Source organism: Parasteatoda tepidariorum, chromosome 4 (assembly GCF_043381705.1).
Source record: "Parasteatoda tepidariorum isolate YZ-2023 chromosome 4, CAS_Ptep_4.0, whole genome shotgun sequence".
Classification (NCBI taxonomy): Eukaryota; Metazoa; Arthropoda; class Arachnida; order Araneae; family Theridiidae; genus Parasteatoda; species Parasteatoda tepidariorum.
In genome coordinates, this window is record NC_092207.1 from 44542523 (window position 1) to 44548776 (window position 6254).

Below are 6254 nucleotides of genomic sequence, written 5' to 3' on the forward strand. Positions count from 1 at the left end.
TACAAATATAAAGGATTTTTTATTATTATTATTATCTGCTTATTAGAGCAGTTCTTTTGTAGTTTATTAGAGCAATAAATTGTAGAGTATGCTATAGATTCCATCGTTACAGATAAAGAAATATAATCTTAAAATGTGGAAATTAAGAAAAACTTAAATGTCATTTATAATTAACTATGTTTCGCTTGTTCTTCAAAACTACACGAAATTCATACACATTGGAAATATAAATGTTTTTTACTTGACATAAAGACGTAGCTTAATAGTTTTAAACAAAGCCTTTAAATGCTAAAAATTGACCCTAAACACGCAAAACTTACATCAGCAATATTTAATAGAAACGTTATTTGATCATTACTTCAACCTTATACTTTAATACATTTCATCAAATTCAATTTATTTTAGCTGTGAAAATGTTCCTAGAAACAAAATACTAGTTACATATAAATTTTATCTTGCACTTTGTAGATTATTTTAACTTATTATTCTTCGATAAAATATCTTTCTCTATTTTGTTACCGCTTGCCAGCTAGAATCATTCGTGTTCCCAACTTTAAACATGGCTATCTATGAATAATTTCTACACTGTCAGAAATTTTTCGGAAAAATTGGTTAAATGACAATTTTTTTATATAATGTCATTTTACCATTTTCAAGCAGTCAAATAACCATGAAAAGAGGAAATTCAAGCTGATAACTGGGAGAAAAATTGTTTAGTAACTGTTTTCACCTTATAAGGTTAAAAAAAAAAACATGATTTTTATCCACACCAACTAAGCCTACCTAGCGAAGCCACTTAGTCCTTGCAGATTGGTACACATTATAGCTGAGAGAACTAATCTGTTAATCTAATAACCGATAGAACCGCGGTTTGAGTACCAGCGTTGACACCCCACTATTTCCTACATTTCCTTCAACATATAAGGAGTTCTTAGAGTCCTGCATTCTCTAATTTGCGACTTTGAATTATTTAAATATGATACGCTCATTCTCACATAGATGGCAGCATTATTTAACTGCTTAACGCAAAAAGTTCAGTATTTTTTATTCCTCACGAGAGCTGGCACCACCAGATACACATTAAATAAGCCTCATTCCTTGGCTCACTTGACAACTCTACCACAACCTAATACCAATACATATCCCAACTACTATGTCTAAATAAATTTCATTTTCATGATTATAAAACCATGCTAGTAGTAAATGGTTAAAAAAACGTATAGTTTTGCATTCTTGATTTCTTAACAATACTAATCGTAAACGGTTTCAAAACCATAAAATTGTTTGGATAGACTGCTGACGGTTATCTTGCAGTAATTTTAGAATGGAAATTCTAACAGTGCATGGCTATCTGTGAATCATTTTGGAATCTTAATCAAGCTAGGCAGTTCCAAGTGCTTTTAAAATCCAAAAAAAAAATACTTATTAAATGGATATAAACTCTGTCCTGCAATATATATAGAATTTTTAATGCTTTCTTTAATTTTTTGAAATAAAATGCCGTTACCTATCTTTTTACCACTGTCTTTTAGCATGACTTAAAATCACAACTTAAATCAATATTGCATGCTGTTCCATATAGTCTCAAAGCCCTAATCAAACGAAGGTCTTCCTCTCTAAATCCTAAGAAGTTTTCCATTCAAACCAATTAGATAAATGATAATAAATACTTTATATTAATATTTTAGTGTTTTTCTTCAGGAAATTTCCTTCCTTTAACATGTTACCACTGATCTATTTTAATCGATTCATGATCCCAAAATAAATATGGCGTTCAGTGAAAAGCTTTTCCATGCATTCATAGAATTATATTAAAATAATAAAATAAATAAACACTTTTATAATGGGGCAATAGGTAATCATTTATTGCCAAAGCTTTTCATAGAAAAGTAATCAAATTTTCAATTAAATTGGATTTAAAACAATAAAAACTTAATGAAATCCAGCAAATAGAATTTAGTCTAATGAGGTTTCGATTTCCTTTGAAAAATAAGGAGCTTGTAACTGGTGGTTTTAAATAACTTTTCAGAGTGATTAAACTTAGTATGAATACACGACATTCTAATAGCGTTTTATTTATTAAAAAAATAATTTGAAGCTACCACGTGCTAATGACTTTATGTTTGACATTAAACCTCAGAATAAAAGTATGGGTGATTTAAGCAGATATTTTTAAAAGGCTATATATATCTAATCTAAACTAAATACCCTGAAACCACATAACTTATCTTTCCATTTCAATACTGATGCATACGATATAATGTTTTTCCTAATTAAATATAGTTTAGACCTGCCTTTATCTATGAAAATTTAAAACATATTTTTTAATTTGGTATTCAACCGTATGCTCACTAAGGAATTCATTTTGAAAATAATCTTCAGTAAAGGAATATGATTATATTGAATGTACCTTCTTTAAAGACAATGCCGAAAATTGAACGGAATGCTCTGAAACGTCACTTTTTTATATTTAAATATTAAAAACCTGCAGTTTATCATTAAAAGTATAAAATCGAGTTTCAAATTTTAGGTTTAAAAATCTATTCTTTTGTTTATGTTGACAGCAATCTTAAGGAATCCGACTAGATTGGACATGCACTCTTTAAAGACAATCAGGGGTCTGTGCATACATTTTTTGAAAGGTCCGTTTTTGTAAAATTGTGAAGAAAAAAATTACTCGTAATTTGTGAATATAAAATAACGTTAAGTCACATTCTTTCATCCAGGGTCCGCTTTTGTGAATTTGAGAAAATAGGGTCCGTTATTGCAAAAAAACTTTTCAAGGAGTTTTTAAATTGTAAAGACATGCAAGATTATGCTCAACACTGTAAAATTATAATTAAAAAAATTAAATTTTAAAAAATAAACAGCAAATGCAGCTACTAAATAAGCGATGCAACATACAAATATTTGGTATTTAGCCTATACCGCTGAACGCAGAATATTCATTTCGGACGAAGAAGCGCCTGCCGAAGACAAAATTTAGTTCGTTTGCATCTGTCCCCCCCCCTTCCAGGGAAGGGTTTATTCGATTAAAACAATAATGAAGATAAACAAATTTGTGAAGAGTCCTACTAAAAGATAAATTATTTTGTGAAGGGTCCGTTTTTGAGTCAAAATATTTTGTGAAGGTTCCGTTTTTGAGTTAAAATATTTTGTTAAGGGTTCGTTTTCGTGAAAAGATATTTTGTGAAGGGTCCGTTAACACAACCAAATTTCTTCTAAACAGACTCCTGTTATTATCTATGCTGTATCCAGTTTCCTTTCATGTTAAGCGATTAACAGCTTGAAAATTTACTGCTCATCAGTTAAAATACAACAATAACTGATTGCTGACTCATAAGATCAAACATGTGTTTCATGTAAAGCAATATTTCCCGTTAAGTCGCTTCACGCTGGTGAGGTTCAACTGTATTTAGTTATTTCTAATGTTAGCTACTTAAAATTCCATCAATAAATTAAAATTTTCTAAAAACCCTTTCATACATCTGACAAATTACATTTGAGATACAATATGCAGCAATAACTTACACCTCCAGTGTCTACGAAGTGAGTTGCAATGCCCGCTTTAAATACATCACGTCCTTGAAGTCTGTACCCTGTCAATGCAAGAAACAATCCAATTTTACCGGGAAGTCTAGGAAGAAAATAGCTGCCTCCAACATCTGGGAAAAAACCTGAAAAAAAATAGCTTTAAATGAAAAAATATACATTAAAAAACAAAAAGTGTAACCATGAACTGAAATAAATTTAAATTATTTAACCTAAGCAGAAGTCTGCTTACTTTTAATTATTATTGAAAACAGGTATATTGTTGTCATAGGATTTGATATTCATAAACACACAGTGCAAAATTTGAAGAAAAAAAAAATTGTATAAAGGTGCAATAAAAGTTCAATACAACGCAATTCTAAAAACCACAATTTGCCATCAACTGCATGACTTTAAAATTTTTAAAGCAAAGCTAAATAGATATATTTGTTGTATTTTATTTCTAGTGCTCTTGATTATTTAATTTTTCTGTAAATAATATAGTATTCAGTGCATATTTTTGTGTTTTAAATTATTCTTATTTGAAAATTACTTTTTTTATGAACATTATTTGAATATTGATTTTCTCCTGATGTATGTTGCATATTGATGTATTTTGCATTTTGAACATTAACTTAAAAGTTAAAACATTATTTAGTCTGTCACAATGCAGAAGGAAGCAAATGATCAAAACCAATTCATTAAATAAAACTGAAGGCAGCAAATAAATATTATTTAGAAAGCCTTACAGCCTCATCCAACAAATAAACTGGTTGTGGTGATTATAATTCCACTTTTCCTGAAAATATCAAGGCATAGTTATTTTTTGTCAAATATATAGGTTGAAATGTGGGTAAAACCTTAGGAATAGGTTCCTAAGACTTCAAGTTTTACAAGTTCTTTGAAGTATATATATTAAGATTGATGATTAAAGAACAATTTGAATAATCAAACATTAATGGGTAGAAAATTGTAGGGCTGAGATGTTTCGAATAAATGATATTAAAAGACACTAATGAGGAATTCAATATGACATTGATGTCAACTTCCCTATTTACAAGAGAATTTTCTTGAATATTTAAGGTATTAAGAAATTTTATGTTCTATCATTTTACTTTCAGTTAAATGAATATGATCTACAATGATTTTAACCACCACTGTATGCAAACAGTTTAAACTACTAATTAGAACTAACGAGACCTACTAATTGTGCAGAGACATTTTTAAATGCAGGCAAAAATTTAAGAAATTAAGTTTAATTGCTATTTCTCCATTATCTTCAATATTCTGGTGCATACCTCAATGCATTAATAAGAAATTTACATTTTATTAACTGTGCACATATATAATTTTATATATAATAGTGATTAGATATAATTGTCAGGGTTCATACAGAGATCAGAAGAAGAAATCCAAGGAGTGCAAAAATTTAAGGACTTATCAAAAATTGAAAAACTTTGTGTAAAAGATAACTAGACAGTTTTTGTCTTTAAAGTAAAAAGCAGTTATTATAAGAAACTCGCAAAAATTTATAGTTTGCATATTTTTTCTAGCCCTTTTGAAATATATTTTTACTTTGTCAAACTTCATCTAGAAAAATTAATAAAGTTATCGCTTTTACACATAAATACATTTTCCAGTTTCAAATATTTTAATAACTCTTGTTAAAGTACACATGTTAAAGATAACATAAAAACCTACCAATCTTATATTTTTACATTTGAATACATAAGAAAATCAAAGGCATTTTATACAAAAAAAAAAATCACAGTAAATTATTAATTTTGTTTGTAACATGTAAAATTGAAATTATTTCCTGTTATTTTTTTCTTCTAACTCTTGCAATTAAAACTTTTTTTTTTCTTTTAAAGTTTTTCTTAAACTATTAGATTTTGACAGCTAACTCATATAATTTAGTTTCCGTGTTTGAATAGCAAATTCATCAGCGTAAGTTCATCCATGCAACACAATAATCTAAGGAGTTTCTAAGAACTAATTTAGAAATCTAAGTAGTTCCAAGTACTCCTTGGAGGCTTTTTTATTTCCAAGAAGTTTCTAAGGAGTTTGTATGCACCCTGATAATTGTGAAAAATGTCATTCGTAAAAAATGTAATATGCATTTATTATTTGGTTAATTTTTTTTTGTTATAACCGTCGTTGTACAGCCGACAAAACTCTTTGGGTTTATGAATACTAATGTTCAACTCCATAGCTTTGTAATTTTAAACTTAATCCCAAAGACAAAAGAACTTCTGGATCAAGTATTGTGAAAAATTTTGCTTTTGTTGAGGACTTTTTGATGGAACTGACCCACATTCGCGTTACTAGGAGAGAGAAAAAAACCGAAAACCCTCACGGTTAGCCCGACAACAGGGGGGTATTATTTTATATTTTAGAAGTCTGATGCAGCTATTTAAAATAGAGAGCATATAATCATGCTATTTATTTGGTTAAAAAAAGTTGAATGCTAATTCAAAATAAAAATATGAGAGATTGATATCTAGACAAATTACATGACAGACAATAAACATACAAGGAAATTAAATGGAAATAAGAAAAATTAAAATATATTTAGTGCTTTTTTCTTAACAAAAATGTTTTTGTGTTTAGAAACATTTTAAATATATGTATTTCATTTTTTAGGATTAACACTTAAGAAACTATAAAAGACTATGTCTATATAATAGGTTCATCATGTTATTAAATAAAAATGTAGAAAAAAA